The sequence below is a fragment of the Stegostoma tigrinum genome, chromosome 10 (assembly GCF_030684315.1).
Source record: "Stegostoma tigrinum isolate sSteTig4 chromosome 10, sSteTig4.hap1, whole genome shotgun sequence".
Taxonomy (NCBI): domain Eukaryota; kingdom Metazoa; phylum Chordata; class Chondrichthyes; order Orectolobiformes; family Stegostomatidae; genus Stegostoma; species Stegostoma tigrinum.
Window position 1 is genome coordinate 7,689,218 of NC_081363.1, and position 22,151 is coordinate 7,711,368.

The following is a 22,151-nucleotide window of genomic DNA, read 5'->3' on the forward strand; positions in this document are numbered from 1 at the left end:
ACAGCTTTGTCCTTTAGGACCCCATCAACTCGATTAGTAGTACTGCTGCTGGGCCAGTCTTGGTGGTGGACATTCAAATGCCTCACCCAGAACACATTTTGTGTTCTTGCCACCCTCGGTGCTTTCTATAAGTGTTGTTCAACATGGAGCAGTACTGATTCATCAGCTGAGAGTGGGCGGTATGTGATAATCAGCAGGAGGTTTCCTTGCCCATGTTTAACCTGAAGCCTTGAGACTTCATGGGGTCCGGAGTCAATGATGAGGACTCCCACAGTAGCTTCCTCCTGACTCTATACACTGTGCCGCTACCTCTGCTAGGTTTAAAGTTTTGGCAAGGACTTGTAGCTCAGGTTGAGGGTGATGTTGTTGACTTGCTCGTCAGGCTAGCTTATTCTCATTCAGACAATTCATCACCATGCAAGGTGACCTAGTAGGGCCTGCCATGAAACCATGTTATTGGACTCTGCTTGGAATTTGTACTGTCTGGTCTGTTATGGTGAGTAGTGCCATTTCCAGTTTTGCTCTGTATGAGTTGGTATTTGAGATCATTCTACATATTTGTTGATTGCATTGCAGGTGGAGAACCATGCCTATCGTAATTCCCATACGTGTCTATGTTTGGCTTGGGATACTATGGCTATATTGTCCCTGTTAAACTGACGGTCTTCATTGTCTGAATGCACCGATATTAAGGAGAGTTGTCGTGTCGTTTTGGTGCTGTCTGATGTAATATTCTGATGGGTATTTTCCTTCCTGGCTGTCTGATGTAATATTCGTGGCAGTCATTGCATGGTATTTTGTAAACCACATTCGTTCTGCATGTTGTGGGAATGGGGTTTTTACTCCTTGTGAGTGCTTACCTTACAGCGGCTGTGGGCTTGCGGGCCACCATGATTCCTAGTGATCTTAGGAGTCTTGCTGTCAGTTCAGCTATGTTCCTGATGTAGGGACGTGTGGTGAGTGCGTAGGGCGTACTGTGTCCTCCTCTTGTCGTCGTTTAGTAGGCATCTGCGGATGAAGTTGTGGGGATGTCTGTGACAAAACACGTGAACAAGAACAAGCCAGCTCAGTGAGCGAGTCAACAACCTCACCTCCTGCCGGTGGGACAGGTCATATCCAGGCATGGTGATGGTGGTGTCTGGGACATTGTCTGTAAGGTATGATTCTGTGAGTATGACGATGTCGGGCTGATGCAAGGTTGAAAGGACTGTTTCTGCCTTTTGTCTTTTCTGGTGCCTAGGTTGATGTGAAGACTAGGAAAGAAATGTCAGATGTACCACAATCTTTTATGTTCAAACACAGTGTGTTTCTTCATCAAACAGATCACTACCTCTGCTCTTTTATGTCTCACAAAGAAGGAAGGAAATTGCAAGCTTTTCACTGACTGTTGTCATTTAGCTAGTCAACATAAACTGCTAAGATTAATATGTTTACAACCAGTGCAGCAACACTTGCATCCTGTTCCAACCAAGAAGAGGGATCAGCATGGAAGGGTTGGTGGGGGGTGAGGGGGGCACATGGAGGCGTGGGTAAAGGCAGAACTGGAACTGAGATATATGAAATCAGTACAGAGGCCTTCATCAACAAAGGTGTGTTAACAATGATGAGACAACATGGAGTTGTTGTGTATTCAAAGACATGCTAGAGACTGGACAGTGCTAGCGCACAGACTGTAGTGAAGCTGGTGGTGCTCTGCAGTGTTGCAGTCAGGGGTGATGGAGGGTGCTTGATACTTTGGTGGATGTCTGGTGGCTTTGGCATGAACCTCATGGCCTGATGAACATGTCTCAGCTCTTGGCACTTGGTGCAGAGGATCATCCCAGACCATACGCACACTTACAGGGTTCCCAGTACAAAGTCTGACCTCACTGGAAGAAAATACATTGGCTGCAACTCAACAGCTGGAGGAGTCCATTTGCACACAGACTCTGAGCACACATTGATAACATTAGCGGCTAGGAATTCTATGGCATTTAACTCATCTCCTGTCCCTCCAATGCTCGTCTACTGTCCTACAAGTTGGAGAGGTGAAGGAAAAATGTCCACATTCTGATAGGAGCAGCACTACCAACACTCAAGAGCTTAACTCCTCCTGGGACATCTAATCCACCATCTTCAATATTCATTCTCTTCAACACTGACATATGGTGGCAACTGGTGTGTATCCAGTATAACCAATAACTCAACAAGTCTCCTCAGATAACACCTTCATAATCTACACACACTACCACCAAGAAAGACAAACATAGCAGATACCTGGTATAACCACCATCCGATGGGTCCCCCCAGGCACAGATCCTTTTCACTTGGAACAAGATCACAGTTGCATCAATGCCACCACGTCAAATTACTGAATGGTCTTTCCTTACAGCAATGTGATTTATTTATATATTAATCTAATTTATTTTAGAATTTGGATTTTGAATTATTGGATGTGGGTTTAGATCTGTGTGTATGAAGTAGTTTCATAATGAACTTTCTGAATAAAGTATGAAACCTCCCACAAATTTGAAAGCTTTTTGTTTTCAGCTTGCAGAATTCTTGGTTGCATTTACATGCAAAAAGAGTTTCTCCCAGAGGAAGGAGTTAATTCAGCAGAGTTAGAAAATTACTTACATAAGGCTTAGGTTTGAAAGTACCCGATCAGATATCTTTGGTCAGATCCTAAAGGGATTATTCAAAGCTGAAGAAATCCAATCTCAACTGTGAAGATAGTCAAAGGAAAAAGTCTATCAAACTCTCAACATCTGAAATGTAAAGAAATAGGTTATCACTATAAGTCTGGAGTTTGACTTGTCAAATAATAACATCTGTTGGCATCATAATACTATTGACTATAATAATCAAGAAGGCAGCACACCGCTAGTTAGTCCAGGGCAGTTGAACTACAAATGCCAGAAAACCATCACATGAATGAACGAAAAGAAGATCAGAGATTTTATACATGTATAATCTGGAAAATTACATGAACAAAATAACATTTCATGGAAGACTAACAACTGCTGTGAGAATTGATGGTGGATTTCAGGGTTTTGAGAGAAATTGAGAGGTTAGATTGAGAGATTTTCCACGAATGGAGAAATTAATCACAGCTTCATAGAATTATTACAGTGCAGCAGAAGGTCATTATCTACAGCCGCTCTCCTGCCTTTTTCCCATAGCCCAGCAGACTACTACTTGGGATATACTCACAAAATCAGAGCCAAATCAGTCAGGATAGAAATTAGCAGACACCTCTTCACAAATAAACTTTACGTTTTTAGCCAACAGTATAAATGAATACAGAGCCAATGTGAATGAAGTTTGCATACTGGACATTATGATCTCATTGAACTGCGGAATAAATCCTTAAGGGAATTCTGCAACTGTGACATTGATAATCAAAACTCTGCACTCTATCATTGTATCAATTCAAATATCAAAATTATCAGTTGCTTCTCCTTTGCATAATTATCCAAAATAAAGAAACAACCCCTTAGCTTTTTTAGTAAATTCATAACTTATTATTACAGCAAGTGGCAAATACTGGTTAATCCAGTGTTATAATCCAGAATTGAAACTGTATCTATAGAATTGCATAATAATATTTATATAAAAAGAATACAAATCTCTGCAGAAGTAATGATTTCAAAGAAAATGCAAAAGTAATAAGAAACAAGGATCCAGAAACAACCAATAAAATATGATGGTTTCTCACATCCAGTGTAGTTTTGTAGCAATGAGGATGAATTACTGACAAATGTACATCGATGTTTGACATCCAATTCTGCAATTAAGTTTGTTTCAGGAATGAGCATTTGATACCACCCAACCTTTCAGATCGAACCAGATAGGCAGAAATATGATTTGAAAATGTCCTCAGGTTGTCAGAAATCTTTACAGAGAAACAGGTTTTCAGGAGAGAGACGAGAATGCTTCTCTGGGATCTTTACACTGAAACCTGTGTCTGTAAAAAGTATTGCACGTCCAAAGGTTGTTGCTTATAGGATGGCATCCTTTTCGTTCCAAAGCCAAGATGTTTGGTAACAAAAATTATAAAGCCTTATCTCCCTGAGAGCTTTATTTGGTCGTTTCTCTGAAGTCATAAGATTCTCAGTCAGTAAGCAGGAAGCCATGAAATTGTTTGTTTCATTCCCAAGAAATCAGATAGAAAAAACACTTTGCAATTTCGGTCCTCACTGGTCAATATTTTAAAGTTTTCCAGATGGTCCTTCGATATTAATTCATTTCCAAAATAAAGCTCATTCTTGAGAAAAAAAAAGTGCCATTTCAAAGTGTGATTTCGTCATGAAAGCATATACAAAATAAGAGACTTGGAAACAAATGTTGAAACAAACATTCAAACATTTTCAGTCATTCATTCATTGTATAAAATCTATACATTCTCTCATCACCCTCTTTATCTCCCAACATTCCACAATATGGCATTCTTGACAGTACTTCAGCAACCGTGTTATCTACTGCCAATACGAAAATCTTTACACTATTGTGATAAATTAGCTAACTGCAGCAAAAAAGTCTTCTATATTAATATACAAATTTTTTTATGAAAGGGTTATGATCTTTTTATAATAGCTTTTCTTTGTGGTGGTGACAGGCATCAAATTCTAGGTATTTCAGAGCTGGTAACAATTCCACAGCTTCCTTTTATTTTAGGAAAGTACTCCACTGGCCTCTCTCTGCCAGAATCATCTTCTTATAACAACACAGCACCCACATGCACCCTCACACCCACATTACTAGCATCAATCACCATTTTGAAGAGTTTAGTGAAATCAGGGTGTCCAACACTGTTTCACTTCTTAGGACTGCCTTCAGTTTTCTTGGCCCACCGTTGATCATATTACCTTTGCCTGCTTTTGCAATAAATCTAATGGGGTTTCATTCTGAAATCTGATACAAACATTTAAAAGAAGCCACACATTTCTAAAAATCTATTGATCTCCTTTGAGCTACAGAAACTAGAAATTCTATCAAAGCCTTTAATTCCGCTGTCAATGGCAGGTCTTGCCCTTGTGCTATAATGTGTCCCTGATATGTCACCCACAATTTCATAGGCTCACTCTTAGCAGGATTTACTGCTACACCAACTAACTGTAGCTGTTTAAATAAGGCTTCCAATTGTGTATTTTAGCATCTTCCAAAAATGGCTGTACTAATTCATCGTCTAGGCAAACTTCACACAATGAGATACATTAGTTATGATTCACAAGTGATCAGAAATACGCCAAAATGGTTTTAAACTGAAATGGCATAACTCATCACAATACAGGGGAAGTGATGGTTAAATGGTGCTGTTGCTAGACTGTTAATTCAGAGACCTAATTAATGTTCTGAGGACCTGGGTTCAAATCCTGCCACAGCAGATGGTGGAATTTGAAATCATCAACAATCGGGAATTAGGAGTCTGATGATGACTATGAGATAATAGTTGATTGTTGGGAGATGCCTATCTGGTTTACTAATGTTCTTCAGGGAAGGAGACTACCATTATTGCCTGGTTTGGTCTATTTGTAATACCTCACACACAGTAATGCACACAGCTCTATGCGCTTTGATTAGGTTTAATCAAATGATTTTCAAACATATACTAAATCTGTGTTTTCAACTGAGCCTCCTTTTTCAAGACTTAATTAACAAGGAAGTTGTTTATTGATGCAGATTTCCCCACATTGCAGGATGCGTGTTCGAATCCCATCATGGCAGAGGGTGGAATATAAAGCCAGTCTCATGGTGACCATGTAATCACTGTTGACTGCCATAAAAACCAGTTTGGTTCACTGATGATCGTTAGTAAAGGAAATCAGCCATCATTTCCCAGTCTGACCTCTCTGTGCCTCAATATCCACAGCAATGTGGTTGAGTAATAACTGTCCTCTAAGCAATTAAAGATGGTCAATAAATGCCAGGCTAGCCAGTGATGCCTACCTCCCAGGAACAAAGTTAAAATTCTTGATAAAATTGTACATCATGCTTTTTCTCTCTATATATCCTTAGACTCCTCAGTCGTTGCATCTTACAAGATTGCCCTGTTGACCTTCCTTGCAGTGGGAAAATATGATGTGTATCAGTCCCATCACTTCAGTATTGGCTTAAAGAGGTAGGTATAAATTCTGAATTGTCTATAACGCTTTCTACCTCACTTTTACTGTCTCTGTCTTCTTACACTATTATTTAATAAGCTGATTTCCTTGCTAATTTTTATCTATTTCACTGTAATGGCTTCTTTTCAATATGTGAATGTGACTTTTCTACCTATGGATTTGATTCACCACCAATAACCCCACTTCAAAAAATGGAGGTGAGGTGGAGGGGTCTATGGGCAGGTGTAACACTTCCTGCAGTTGCAGGGAAAGGTACTGGGTGTGTTGGGGTTATTGGGGGGTGTGGAGCAGATGAGGGAGTCATGCAGAGAGTGGTCCCCATGAAATTCGGATGGGGTAAGGTGAGAAATATCTGTTTGGTTGTGGTGTCAGATTGGAGGTGGCAGAAGTGGCAGAGAATGATACACTGGATGCGGAGGTTAGTGGTTTGATACATGAGGACAAACGGAATTCTGTCTTCATTTTTGTTGGGGGGAAAGGATGTGAGGGCACAAGTGTGGGAAATTCAAGAGATGCAGTTGAGGGCTTTTTTGATCACTGGAAAGGGGATGTTATGGTCCTTGAAATAAGAAGACATCTGGAATGTTCAGGAGTGGAACGCTCCATCTTGGGAGCAGATGTGGCGGACACAGAGGAATTGGGAGTAGGGGATTGTATTCTTCCAGGAGGATGGGTGAGAGGAGGTGTAGTCCAGGTAGCTGTGGGAGTTAGTGGGCTTGAAATAGATGTCAGTTTTGAGGCGGTTACCAGAGATGGAGACAGAGCAGTCCAGGAAGGAGTGGGAGGTATCAGAGCTGGTCCAGGTGAATTTGAAAGATGTTAGTGAAGTTGATGTGAAAGTGTACCAGCAGAAAAAGGATTGTCCCAACACCATTTTAGCTGTAAATGTCCTCACAAAATGATCTCTAGGAACTAAGTAGTCATATTTAAATTAGTAGGAATATAGGAATATATAAAATATATAAAAACATAGGAAAAGGAGTAGCCCACTCAGCCTATTGAGACTGTCTTGTCATTCAAAACACTTCAATAATATTTACCAACTAATAACACTGTATGCTATAGGAAATTGTACAACACTCAAGAATTGAGTTTTGGCACGGAGTTCCAAAGGTTCTGCTACTTTAAAAAAAATTCCTCATCTCACACCGAAGTGCAAATATGTTGATTCAATTACCAAAATAGCCAAGTGCTTGCCTCATGTACCATTATCTCAAAACAAAGAAATGTCCACTAGGATCATACAGTGACCTCAAAATAACCCATTATTATAAATAAATTTATCTTTATAGCAAAGCACAAATTCTGGTTAATACTGAAGTAATAATCCAGAATTAAAAATATGTCTCTGTAATCTCATCCACAGAAACAATCACACAACACAAAAAGACATCTCTGCAGAGATAATTTTAAAAGTGCAAATGGGATAAAATAAGTCCTGTGGGCTCAGCAAAAATTAAATTGTTGGCTTCATTTTCCAAAAAATCATTTTTAAAAGAAATCCTTTCAATGCAGATAATGCCTAAATAGTTCAAAATCTTGCAGCTTTTTTGAGTTCAAGTTAAACATAAATACATATTCCCAATAGTAAAGAAACACTGGCCAACATCTGAAAGCAATATTGCCTGTGCATCCCCACAATGCCCCTGTTGATATACCAATGACTTAAAAACTAGCTTTTCCACAGTCTTGGAATTTTAGCGTGAGAACTACTCAGCATTATGAAATCTACCACCCATCTTGAAATATACTCACCACTGCAAGACACTCCCATTCTCCACAGAATGGATGGGAAAACAATAAAAACAAGTGGGAAGACTGAAATAGAACTTATGAAGCTAAATGAAGTCACTTTTTTTAAAGTAGCAGGGAAGTATGGACCATTGATAAAGAAGGGGCTGGTGGTTTGAGATAGCGGAACTGCAGATGCTGGAGAATCCAAGATAACAAAGTGTGGAGCTGGATGAACACAGCAGGCCCAGCAGCATCTTAGGAGCACAAAAGCTGACGTTTCGGACCTAGACCCTTCATCAGAAAAGGGCCCGAAACGTCAGCTTTTGTGCTCCTAAGATGCTGCTTGGCCTGTTGTGTTCATCCAGCTTCACACTTTGTTATCTTGGATTCTCCAGCATTTACAGTTTCCATTATCTCTGATAACAAAGTGTGGAGCTGGATGAACACAGCAGGCCAAGCAGCATCTTAGGAGCACAAAAGCTGACGTTTCGGGCCTAGACCGTTCATCCCGGATTTAACAGGTGTGCAGAGACAGTATTGAGGTTAGGCTCGAATAGCCCTCAATTGTAGTGTTACCTCTGGCCTGAAACAGTTCGTTTTCACAGTGTCTTCGGATGGGGAGTCAGGGGGCAGGCAATATAAATTATTTTCCTGGTGTGGACTGGGAGGGATTGTTGGAATAATGGCGAATTGAACAAGATTAGGAAGGGAGATGCGTGAACGTTTGAAATCAAAAGAAAGAAGCAGTCAAAAGATGACATTAAATTATGAAACAAGAAATTGCTTCAATTAAACGAAACCCCGTCATTTCTATTGTCAGCAAATAACTTCCCTGGGGATTGCGGGAGCCACAGCTATCTCTCCAAATCTGTTCGAACAACATGAACATTTCCCATTCAACTGTTCATGGGCATTGATATTCTTCACTCAGGTCAGCTAAGAAATGTGTATGACACACTCCTGAGTTTAACATGACAAGTCTGGTCTTGATCAGTCGGGGTGTGATGCCTGGAAAAAGGGGGCGGGAAAGGAATCAAATTTCTCGGAAAACTGTAATTTGTTTTCTACTCATCTTGGTTGCAGTTTATAAATCTCGGAGATGTGTATAGTGTAGTTAGTTCTCAGTCTCTGTGAGAGGACATCGATGATAAAGATCGGTTTGAGTCCTGATTTCTACTTGAACCTCAAACACTTGTAAATGCCAGTCCCTGCAAACCCTGGGAGGTAGAGGCGACTAACCGTAACGTGGAAAGAGTCGCCAAACTTCAAATCGCTCAATTCACCCCAGAAGGAGATTCGGGAACGGCTCCCACAATCAGAAACAGGCCAACAGGACTGACTCACAGGTAACACTTTCGTTGCTTTCTATCTATCCCGAGAAACCAGGGGAGAGAATGAAATGCAGGTCACACAGAGAAGGAGAGAAGAGAAAGCCAGTAAGGATGTCGGAGCTGAGTGACTTGATGACGGTTTCTGTTCGTAAGTTGTTACACTGTGAAAGTGTCACTATTCCCCTCGGCAATCCCCAGGAAATGGTCCCGATGAGGTTGGATAAACCCGGGTTTGCATACTGCCTGCTTTCATTCTCCATTTCCATCAATGCAGCCAGACACACGGAGAGTTAAGAAGGAACTCGAGAGTATGGGGTTTGCCCGGTGAGAGCTGGGCTCGCAACTTTAGTGCGAGTGTACCTGAGGATCAGAGCGGTTCTGTTGGGGTAGGGAGGGAGACAATGGGAGAGGGAATGGTAAGACAGGTTTGGGACATAGATTTAAAATGGAAATGGAGATGATCGGGAATTGGCTGAGGGAGATGAACAGGATATAGGTAATGGGTCGGTCAGTGCGGTGAGGGAGAGGCCATGTTCGGCAGGGACATGGATGTCCAAATCCAGACCTCTGGCACCACCCAGGCCAATGCAACTCACTCTGTAAGGCATCGCATTACTGTGTTATGGACCACCACCTCAAAATGTGAAGAAGATACTCGAGACCCTAACTTTCTCTAATCTTAGTGCTAGGCATTGCATTCCAAATGCAATTCAATTGGCCAAACTGCCAGTCTTGAAGCAAAACACGCAGTATTTGTACACTATCGTTAAAAGACAACAAAATAAAGAAGAAATTGAAACAACATAACTCTATTAGAAAACTTAATAGAATAGTAGATTATTTAACTACTAATCAGTAACTGTTCCATCTCAATTACATCCCATAAACACACCCTTGTCAAATGAAAATTCCTAAAATAGATTGTCACACATGCAATTCTAGCAGCAGGAAGAGATACCCAGCTTTTTAATTGTAACAGAGAGAGGAGTAACAGCTTCCACATGCAGCTTCGAAACCCCAGCAATAAGTGCTTCTGAAAGATTAAAACCAAAAATCTTGGTTCCACGGGAGCTTGGTCTCACTCATTGATGCTGCTTCTGTTGTTCCAACGTTTAAAAAAAACCCCACGGCCTCACAAGCTGTTTACTCTGTTGACTTTGGAGAAGACTACTTGTCATCTCTGTCTCAACCTTTCTTCAAGAAAAAAACCAGCTCTTAAAGCCAAAGTAGACACCCCTTAAATAAAAGAGCCATTAATGTATAAAGATAGCTTCATTTTTGAAAACAGTACAATACATATACATTACATTGACTCTTAGCATTTTCACTACAATTGTCCATTTCAGTTTGCTTTCCCCACCACTGAACACCTCTGTCCTCCTTCATCAAAATCATGAGTACGTGTCGGTGATTTCGTTCTCTCATCCTGCCACATGTATAATTTTTAAACTGAATGGCTGTGATAATTAACTCATCGAAACAGTCTGGTATTTTTATCTTTAATTTTTCCAAAAACTTTAATGGGTTATGATCAGTATATACAATTGTGTCAGACACATTACTGGCAATATAAGTGTTGCAATGTTCTAATGCCAACACCAAGCTCAAAGTCTCCTTCTCAATTGTGGAATATTTCTGTTCATGATCATTCAATTTTCTGGAAAAATACCAAATAAGACATTTTATCTTCTCACAAGAGTACAGCACCGACACCCACATCACTTATGTTGAGAGCCACTTTGAATGGCTTTGCATAATTAGATGTGGCTAACACTGGGAAAGTGATTAGCACAGCTGTCAGGCTGTGAAATGCCTCCTGGGATTCCTTCATCCACTGACATTTTCTGCATTTCTTCAAGTCAATGGAGTAACCATCTAGCTAAAATTCAGTACAAACTTTTGATAAAAACCACTCAATCCCAGGAATCATATTATTTCTCTCTTTGTTGATGGTATGGTAAACTCGCTATTAACTTTTGTTTTCACACCCCATGGGGCTATTTGTCCATGCCCAGTAATATGGCCCAGGAGCGTGACTTGGGCTTTTGCAAACTCACTCTTAGCCCGGTTTGTCACCAAGCCCACCTTCTGAAGTCGATCAAACAATTCTGACAGGTGCTGCAAATGTTCCTTCATGTGTAACAAAATAGCACCAGGCTGATGTACAAAACACAATTGATAATTCCAAAATGACTATTCATTTGTCTTTGAAATGTGGCTGGTGCATTTTCAAACTAAATGGCATGATTTTAAGCTGGTACAGGCCATTCGGTGTCACAAAAGCCAATATTTCCTTCACTCATTCGGATAAGTTACCTGCCAGTATCTTCTGAGTAAGTCCGACTTAAAGTTTCAAGTCCCACCTTTTCAATACTGTCTTCCAAACATGGAATAGGACATGAATCAGATTTCGTATCTGCATTGACTTTGTGATAATCCATACATAATTGTCAGATTTTGGCACTAATACTTTGAGTGAGCTCCATTCACTGCAATTCAATTCTATTATATTGTCTAAAAACAGGCGTTCAATAGCTTTTTGAAACTGGGCTAATTTTACAGGGTTACGTCTATAAGTATGTGGTTTAATTGGAACAGCACTTCCTATATCAATGTCATGCATAATTAGATTAGTACTTCTCAGCTTATATTCACATATCTCCTCATGTGACTGTAAAAACTCTTTCAGGTCCTTTCAATTTTCCTCTGGAAGGTAACTCAATAATTTATCCCAATTTTTGACATTGTCCAATTTAATTTGAGGAATTTGTGCTATAACTAATACCATATTCTCCTTTCCTTCCCCATCAAAATACCTTTTGAGCTCACTCACATGACACATTCTGTAAGATTTCTTTCTATCTGGGATTTTATCAAATAGTTCACCTCGCTCAATTTCCTTTCAATTTGATAAGGCCCACTAAACCTTGCCTCAAAAGGTTCACCTATCACTGATAGTAACACTAAAACCTTATCACCTCTAGCAAAACTATGAATTTCTGATTTCTTGTCTGCTTCCTGTTTCATCACATGTTGTGCTAGTTCTAAATGCTGTCTAGCATATACTTACTTGCTCAATTTAATTTTTCCCTAAAATGTGACACATAGTCCAAATATGTGGTCTCTGAACTCTGATTTACCAATTTTTCTTAATTAATTTCAGTGGTCCTCCCACCTTATGCCCAAAAACTAATTCAAATACACTGAATTTGGTTAATTCATAGGTGCATTTCTAATGGCAAAATGTACAAATAAAATTCCTTAACCCAATCTTCTGGATAGTTTTGAATATAAGCTCTCAACATAGACTTTAAAGTTTGATGCCACCATTCCAATTACCCCTGCAAATCTGGATGCTACACAGTGGATTTGAATTGTTTTATTCCAAAGCCATCCATAACTTCCTTGAATAATTTTGATGTAAAATTTGACCCTTGATTTGATTGTATCTCTGTAGTTAGTCTGCATCTTGTTAAAAAATATTTGAGCAACTCTTCTACAGTCCTTTTAACCATGATACTGCCTAATGGAATGGCATCTGGAAATCTAGTAGTCACATCCATTATGGTAAAAAAAACTGATTCTCATCTTTTATTTTAGGTAGGGGTCCTATACAATCAATTAAGGTTCTTGTAAAAGGTTCCTCAAATGGGCATTTGGAGATGCTGGTTTTATCATTATCTCAGGTTTTCCAATTGCCTGTTTTTTTCCTTTATTCATTCATGGGATGAGGGCATCACTGACTAGGCAGCATTTATTACCCATCCCTAGTTGCCCAGAGGGCAGTTCAGAGTCAACCACATTGCTGTGGGTCTGGAGTCACATGTAGCAACATGTCGACGCAACATTGAGGGCCGAAGGGCCTGTTCTGCACTGTATTGTTCCATGTGCTATGTTCTATGTAGGCCAGACCAGGTAAGGATGGCAGTTTCCTTCCATAAAAGACAATAGTGAACCAGATGGGTTTTTCCAACAATCGATAATGGGTTCATAATCATTATTAGATTCTTAATTCCAGATATTTTATTGAATTCTGCCCTGGTGGAATTCAAACCTGGTTTCCCAAAACATTATCCGGGTCTCTGAATTAATAGTCCAGCAATAATACCACTAGGCCATTGCCTCCCCGTTAGGTGTTCAGCAAAATTCAACCACATCTTTATGCAGTCCAGGCCAATAAAAATATCTTTGTATTTTGACTTCAGTTTTCCTTACTCCTAAAGGACCTCCTACTGGTAGTTCATGTGCTACCTGCAACACCTCCCTTCTATAACCTGCTGATAATACAACTTGATGAACTTCTGCCCATTTCTCATCCACCTGAATATGTGATGCTCTCCATTTCACCATCAAGACTTCATTTTTAAGATTGTAACATTCTGGAATACACTCAAGATTCTTCTTCTCTGTATGCTTTTGTGATACAACTGCTTCAGTTTTTCATCTTTCCATTGTCATTCAGCTAATACCTCTGAACTAAAAATATCCAATTTGTCCTCCACCTGCTTGTTTTTTTTTCTTAACCATTTGAGGAAACATAGGTTTGGATAATTGAACTTCAACTTCAGTATCTTTACTCTTCATTTTTTGATTTACTCCCTGATTTTTCCTTCTTTTCAACCTATGGCTTTGTAACTTGTTACCACATGGTCAAGAAAAATCCCAGGATTTCTGTGGGAAAAAACTCACAGAACCTTGAACACATGCACCAGCAAGTTCAGGAGCAGCTCCTTTCCAGCAGTTATTAGACTGATGAATGGACTCTCTAGCTTCAAATAATGCTGATCTTGCTAACATTAATCTCATCTAGTGCTTGTCTCTGCAAATGTAACCTGTCTGCCTCTGTTTAAGTTTTTTTACAACCTTAGATCTGATCATCCTTGCTTACTATGATCTTCCTGTACTGCTCGTAAACAAAGCTTTTCACTGTATTCTGGCACACATGATTAGATTAGATTAGGTTAACTACAGTGTGGAAACAGGTCCTTCAGCCTAACAAGTCCGCACCACTCCTTGAAGCATCCCACCCAAACCCATCCCCCATAACCCACACACCCCTGAATACTACGGGCAATTTAGCATGGCCGATCCACCTAGCCTGCACATCTTTGGACTGTGGGAGGAAACCGGAGCACCCGGAGGAAACCCACGCAGACATGGGGAGAATGTGCAAACTCCACACAGACAGTCGCCCAAGGCTGGAATCGAACCCGGGTCCCTGGCGCTGTGAGGCTGCAGTGCTAACCACTGAGCCACCGTGCCACCTGTGACAATCAATCAATCAATCAATTACGTACTTTCTGTAATATTTCAGTTGCCTGAATTTCCACCGGCTTTTCAACCACAGTAAGCATCACTCGCAGCTGTGAACAGCAATATTATTAACAAGGATAAACTATATTTCAGGAATCAAGATTTTCTCTATTACTTCTACCACCACTTCACTTTTCATCAGAATCTCCAACCTCACTTTACATAATGAAACATGCTTGGACATATTTAAACAGATCCCCACCAGGCTTTTGGCAATGATGGGAATGCTCTCCATAACTGTCCTCATCACTATTCCTACTTTTTAAGTCTACCTCCGCCATTTTAAGTTGACATTAAATTTTCAGTTTCAACCTCTGAAGTTCAAAAGCTGTCTCTTTCTCCCTTTCTTTTGCTAGGGCCTTCCTTTCCTTTCCTTTTTGTTCTGTATTTAATCATAATTCAAACTGTTTCATTTCCTTTTCTCTTTCTTTTTCTTTTGCCTTTAATTCAAGCCGCTTCATTTTCAATTCAATTTTAGCCAATTTAATTCAATCCAATGATCCCGTTTACATTGCTGGCTATTATAAATGCTGCATGATTGCTACAATTATTTCCACCTTCCTCAAAGACACAGGCAATCCCGAACTCCATCTTGTTTGCCAATTCCAAAAGCTTCGCCTTGCTCATTTTCTGTAAAATTCTGGAAAGTGACTTCTTCCACTCCCAGGAAACCCTTAGGGACTTAAAGAGCCATTACTACATAAGGCACGCCCTATTTAAACGAAACAAATTCAACACCCAAAAAGAGAATACCAACACTCACCGTTCACTGCTTTTGAGTCCAATAATCCTAAATCTAACCCTCCCCAAAAATATGAAGAAGATGACCTAGACCCTAACTCTTCCTTATTTTAAAGGCAAGTGCTGGGCATTGCATTCCAGATACAATTTGACTTGCCAAACTACCAGTCTTGAAGGAAAACGCACCTTACTTCTTACATTATAGTTAAAAGACAACAAAAGAAAGAAGAAAGTGGAAAAACAATTGTATTAGAAATCTTAACAGAAGAATAGATTATTTAACTACTAAACTGTAACTGTTCCATCATGATAACATCCTATAAACTCACAGTTGACAAAGGCTAATGCAGTAAAATAGATTGTCTCACATGTAATGTTTCTTGAATATAGGAAAAAGAAAACCCAGAAGAAAACTCTGGTAGAGAGAGACAGCACTATGGCAGCATCCACAGCCAACTTCAAAAACAAGCAACTACTGAAAGCTAAACTAAAAGCCTGATTCTGTGGGAGCTTGACACCACCCATTCAGGATGCTTCTATTATTCCAACTTTTAAGAAAACCATAGGCCTGCGAAGCTATTTACTTTATTGGCTTGGAAGATAGCTTGGTACCTACAGTTCAAAATATTCCCTTTGACAATTCAGCTCTCTTTTACTACATACTCCCAAGTATTTGACAATCTCATTCTTAATAATGGAATCTAAAATCTTACAAACAATCGACAACAGGCTAACCGGTTTAAGTTGCCCATCGTCTTCCTTCTTCCCTTTTTAAACAGGCACGTTACCATAGGGATTTTTCAGTCCTCTTGGATCCTCCCTTACTTTAAGAGGTGTGTTTGTAGGATGTTATTATATTGGAACAGTTGTTATTTAGTAGTTAAATAATCTATTATTCTGATAAGAGATAATAGGAACTGCAGATGCTGGAGAATCCGAGATAACAAAGTGTGAAGCTGGATGAACACAGCAGGCCAAGCAGCATCTCAGGAGCACCTTCTTCTTTCTTGTATTGGTATTTTAACTATAGGGTAAGAATAAAATGCCTTTTGCTTAAAGTCGAGTAGCGTAACCAATCAAATTATACCTGAAACACAGCACCTTACCTAAAATAAGACAAAAGGCAGGGTCAAGGCTAGCTTCTTGATATATTTGAAGAGGATTTGGTCTGGCCCATTCCCACTGGTCAATGGGAAAATACGATTTGTATGAGTTCCATTTCTTCTATACTGGCTAACAGTAGCAGGTACTAACTCTGAATTATCTACAGCTCTTTCTACCTCATTCTTACTGCTGCTGTCTTCATGCCCTATTCTTTAAATAGCTGATGTTCTTGTTCATTTTTATCTATTTTACTGCAATGGTATTATTTCAACAATTGAGTATGACTTTACTTCCTGTGAATTCAGCTAACTACCAGATAAACTACTTTAATAAATTTCCTAACTATCTTGTATGGGCCACTGAATTCCCCTACCAGCACTTCATTTCCTTTTGATATGCTCTGGCTTCAGCAAGTATATCTGTCGAGTCTTTCATTTTTGCCCATGAACGTTTTAAATATTTACATGGTATTTTACATCTGATATGAAACACAGGCATATAATCTACAACAGAGGATTAATCTTTTGTCCTAAAACTTTTTGCTTGATCAATTATTATGATCATCAACAAATGTGAATGCACTCAATACAACATATTCATTTTATGAATCTCAGGTAGTAAGTCACAGAAAATCTAGACGTTTGTCCGAATCAGAGGGATATTGATTACAGAGATAATGGGAACTGCAGATGCTGGAGAATCCAAGACAACAGAATGTGAGGCTGGATGAACACAGAGATGCTGCTTGGCCTGCTGTGTTCATCCAGCCTCACATTTTGTTGTCTTGGATATTGATTACAGTATGTTTTAATCATTGTCTTAACAGTCTGATAAGCTCTCTCTACAGCTCACTGTATTTGTGGATGATATACTGTGGACTACAGCTATTTTATTCTCAAATCATCCATTATAGCCTGAACTCATCAACATAAATTAGAATACTTCGTCTGACTGCACTTCTATTACAGTACTTACTTGTAGTTCATAATGAATTTTTTAAAAATGATTTTTCCACCACTTCTTTAGCTGTAACTATCCTCAAAGAAATGAACTCTGGGAACCAAGTAGTCATGCTCACATTAGTAAGACTTAGGAAAAAGAGTAGGCAATTCAGCCCATTGAGACTGCCCTGCCATTCAATATTCTGAAATAACTTTTACCAACCAATAACACTGCATGCCATTGGCAAACAGAAATCTATCAATCTGTACTTGAAACATACTCAAGAGCGGAGCTTCCATAATTTTTTGTGGCACAGAGTTCCAAAGGTTCCTCTGATTAAAAAAAAATCTCCTCATCTCACACCTTAAGTTGAAATATGTTGATTCAATTACGAAAATAGCCTATTGCTTTCCTTGTGTGTTATTATCTCTAAACAAAGAAATGCCCACCACAATCATTTTGTGACCTCAAAGTAACTCCTATATTCTTATAGCAAAGTGCAAATTCTGGTTAACACTTAAGCAATAATCCAGAATTAAAAGTATGTCCCTGTAATCTTATACACAGACATAATCACACAACACAAAAAGATAACAAAGTGTGGTGCTGGATGAACACAGCAGGCCTATCTCTGTAGAGATAAGTTTCAAAAGGCTAAAGGGACAAGTCAAGCCCTCTGGGCTCAGTACATATTTGATTGTTGGCTTCATTTCCAAAAAAAAATCACTTTGAAAAGAAATCTTTTTTGGTGCAGATAATGCCCAAAATCTTCCAGATTTTCCAAGTTATTCAACATAAATACATATTCCCAACAGTAGTCAAATGATGACCAACATCTGAAAATAATATGCCTGTGCAACCCCAGAAAGTCCCTATTTATACTTTAATGACTTGAAAACTAGCCCTTGGACAGCCTTATAATTTTAGTGTGAGAACTACCCAGCATTGTGAAATCTACCACCCATCCTGAAATATATTCACCATTGTGTGGTATTTCCATATACTACAGAATGGATGGGAAATCAAAAAAAGCAAGTGGGAAGGCACAGGAAGATGGAAATAGAACTTGTGAATCAGGAGAAAGGAGTAAGTCAATTTTTTTAAAAAAAGTAACCGGGAGGAATGGAGCATTAGTCATAGAAGATGGACCGTAGGAGAAGGGTGTTTTTCAGAATCGAAATCAGTAACCAGAGGTGTTCCGCAGGGATCATTGCTGGGACCTTTGTTGTTTGTAAATATATATCCTAGAGGAAAATGTAGGTGGTCTGCCTAGTAAGTTTGTAGATGACACCAAAATTAACAGTATTGCAGATAGTGAGGTGGTTTGTCAGTAGGATACAGATAGATTGTAGATTTAGGTGCAGAAATGGAATTTAATTCAGGCAAATACAAGGTGATGTACTTTGGAAGATCAAATTCAGATGCAATTTATACAATAGATAGCAGAACCCTTGGGAGCATTGATATATGGAGAGATCTGGGCGTACAGGTTCACAGATCCCTGAAAGTGGCAATATAGGAGGATAGGGTGGTCAAAAAGGCATACAGCATGCTTGTCTTCATCAGTCAAGGCATGGAATATAAAAGTTGGCAAGTTATGTTATAGCTGTACAAAATTTCAGTTAGACCACTTTTGGAATATTGCATGCAGTTCCAGTTGCCATACCACCAGAATGACATGGATGCTTTGGAGAGGCTGCAGAAAGGGTTCATCAGGCTGCTGCCTGGTCTGGATAGTTTTAGCTATGAGGAGACGTTGGATAAACTCAGATTGCTTTACTACAAAGATGGAGGCTGAGGGGTGACCTGATAGGGGTATACAAAATTATCAGAGGCATACATGGGTGGAAAGTCAGAGGCTTTTTCCCAGGGTGGAAACATCAACTACAAGAGGGCACAGGTTCAAGATGAGAGGCAGAATGTTTAGGGGAGAAGAGATGCAAAAATGGTTCACACAGAGGGTGGTGGGTGCTTGGAACACATTGCCAGTGGGTGGTGGAAACAGGCACATCTGCCACATTTAAGGCATGTCTTGATAGACACACGAACAGGAGGCAAACAGAGAGATAGAAAGCAGACTGGGGCAGTAAGGAACAGGTGAAGAACTAGGAATTGTTGCACGCTTGATGGGAAGAAGGACCTGTTCCTGCGCTGTATTGAATTGAAAACAGAATTGATTAAGCAGGGTAAGGGGATACAGGTGCTTTGCTAGTATTGAAAGGCGAGCAGAGACAGTATTGAGGTGAGGCTGGAATGGCTCTTAAATTAAGTGTTACCTGTGGGCTGAAAAAAAAACCATTTTCACAGTGTTATCGAATGGGTAAGGGGGCAGGCAATAGGAAAGTATCTGACTGGTATGGAATGAGACGAATTGTTGGAATGATGGCTGATTGAACAAGATTGGAAAGGGAGAGGAGTGAGTTTGAAATACAAAGAAAGGAGCGTTTAAAGGATGGCATTAAATTGTGAAATTAGAAATTGCTTCAATTAAACGGAACCTCGTCATGTTTTTTTGTCAGAAAATAACATTGTCCAGGGTTGACTGTTACAACAATATTAGCATTTCCTGTTCACGGGTATTGATGTTCTTTATTCAGGTCAGCTGAAGAAATGTAAGATTCTGCAGCATGACAATCTCCTGAGTTTAACAGTGGCAAGACTGATCTTGATCAGTGGGGGTGTGATGCTGGGAAAAAGGGGACGGGAGTGGAATCAAATTTCTTGGAACGCTTTGTCATTTGTTTCTACTTGTCTCGGTTACAGCCTCTAAGTTTCGGAGAGTCTTGCACGAAAGGGAAAGGCGCTGTAATGCAGAGAGACCTTTCTGTCTGGTGGCTACACAAAGTCATCTTCAGACCATGAATACTGCAGAAACGGTACAGGATGTATATAGCGTAGTTAGTTCTCAGTCTCTGTGAGAGGACATCGATGATAAAGATCGGTTTGAGTCCTGATTTCTACTTGAACCTCAAACACTTGTAAATGCCAGTCCTTGCAAACCCTGGGAGGTAGAGGCGACTAACCGTAACGTGGAAAGAGTCGCCAAACTTCAAATCGCTCAATTCACCCCAGAAGGAGATTCGGGAACGGCTCCCACCATCAGAAACAGGCCAACAGGACTGACTCACAGGTAACACTTTCGTTGCTTTCTATCTATCCCGAGAAACCAGGGGAGAGAATGAAATGCAGGTCACACAGAGAAGGAGAGAAGAGAAAGTCAGTAAGGATGTCGGAGCTGAGTGACTTGATGACGGTTTCTGTTCGTAAGTTGTTACACTGTGAAAGTGTCACTATTCCCCTCGGCAATCCCCAGGAAATGGTCCCGATGAGGTTGGATAAACCCGGGTTTGCATACTGCCTGCTTTCATTCTCCATTTCCATCAATGCAGCCAGACACACAGAGGGTTAGGAAGGAACTCAAGAGAGTATGGGGTTTGCCAGGTGAGAGCTGGGCTCGCAACTTTAGTGCGAGTGTACCTGAGGATCAGAGCGGTTCTGTTGGGGTAGGGAGTAAGTTGCAGGTTTGCAGGGACACAGTCAGAGAGGGTTTGGTGAGACCGGAAGAGTTTTAGGACAGGGAGTGGAAATTGAAATGGAGATGATCGGGAATTAGCTGAGGCAGATGAACAGGATACAGGTAATGGGTCGGTCAGTGCGGTGAGGGAGAGGCCATGTTCAGCAGGGACATGGATATCCAACTCCAGACCTTTGGCACCACTAGTGCAGCCCATTCTGTAAGGCATGGTATTACTGGAGTCAGGGAGGATCCTGGAGGACTGAAAAATGGCTAATGTAACAATACTGTTTAAGAAGGGAGGGAGGAAGATGGGAAACTGTCAATCCATTTGCGGACGTCAGTCGTGGCTAAGATTTTAGAGTCCATCATTAAGGATGAGATTGCAGAGTTGAAAGTGCACCTCACAATGGGGCTGAGTCAGCCGCACTTAGTCAAAGGGAGATCATAGCTGAGGGATCTGTTAGAAATCTTTGAGGAGGTAATAAGCAAGTTAGAAAAAGCAGAGTCAGTGAAGTGGTCTATTTGGATTTCCAGAAGGATTTTGACAAGGTGACATACAGAAGGCTGCAAAATAAGAGCTCATTTGGGGCAAGAAATAGTCACGAATGGAGGACTGACAAAAGGCAGAAAGTGAGGATAATGTGGTCTTTCACAGGATGGCAATTGGTGACTTAGCAATTGAGTTCCACAAAGTTCAGTTTTGGGAACATAATGATTCGAATAATCTCTTCACTATCCAGATGAAGGAACGAAGGGAATTATTGCTAATTTGCAGATGAGACAAAGAAAGGTGGAAGGACAGGTAATGTAGAGGAAATGGGGAGGCTGCGGAAGGACTTACAGAGTGAGCAAAAAAAGTGGAAGATGGAATGCAATGTGCAAAGTATGAGGTTATGCACTTTGATACAAAGAAGATTGTTTTGCAAATGGAGAAATACTTTGGAAATCTGAACATACAAAGGGAGCCCTAATTCAGGATTCTCTTCAGATCAAAATGCAGGTTCATTTGGCAGTTAGGAAGGCAATTGCAATGTTAGCATTCATTCCATGAGGGCTAGAGTATTAGAACAGCGATGTACTGCTGATGCTGTATAAGCCTCTGGTCAGGCTACATTTGGAATATTGTAAGCAGTTTTGGGCTCTGTAGCTCCAGATGTGTTAGCCTTAGAGGGGGTCTGGAAGAGGTTTACAAGGATCATCCCAGGAATGAAGGATTTGTCATATAAGTGGTTCAAGACTCTAATTTGATTTTGATTTGATTTATTGTAGTCACACATATCCAAGTACTGTGAAAAGTTTTGAAAAGCCTAGAGCTTACAGATTCCAGGCCTGTACTCAATGGGATTTAGAAGGATAATGGATGAA

At 40.1% G+C, this 22,151-nt stretch overlaps 1 protein-coding gene and 1 long non-coding RNA gene across 8 annotated transcripts in view; one reads left to right on the forward strand and one right to left on the reverse strand.

The window, feature by feature from the left end:
• LOC132210055 (uncharacterized) overlaps window positions 1-2,694 on the reverse strand; it is an 11,195-nt gene extending 8,501 nt beyond the window's left edge. For both annotated transcript variants that reach the window (XR_009446216.1, XR_009446215.1), the window contains exons 1-2: window positions 2,617-2,694; window positions 861-1,032 (exon numbers count right to left, since the gene is read on the reverse strand). This is a non-coding gene — a long non-coding RNA (uncharacterized LOC132210055). The remainder of the gene's footprint in view (window positions 1-860; window positions 1,033-2,616) is intronic.
• Window positions 839-22,151, forward strand: part of LOC125455898 (ovarian cancer G-protein coupled receptor 1-like) — a 27,262-nt gene continuing 5,949 nt past the window's right edge. The window contains exons 1-3 of one of the 6 annotated variants that reach the window (XM_059648951.1): window positions 839-1,157; window positions 5,998-6,100; window positions 20,033-20,399. The gene's annotated coding sequence lies outside the window, so the exon portion shown is untranslated. Of the gene's footprint in view, window positions 1,158-5,997; window positions 6,101-8,854; window positions 9,185-19,925; window positions 20,400-22,151 lie in introns of those variants that run through there. The other 5 variants (XM_059648952.1, XM_048538430.2, XM_048538431.2 and 2 more) reach the window with 5 other exon arrangements.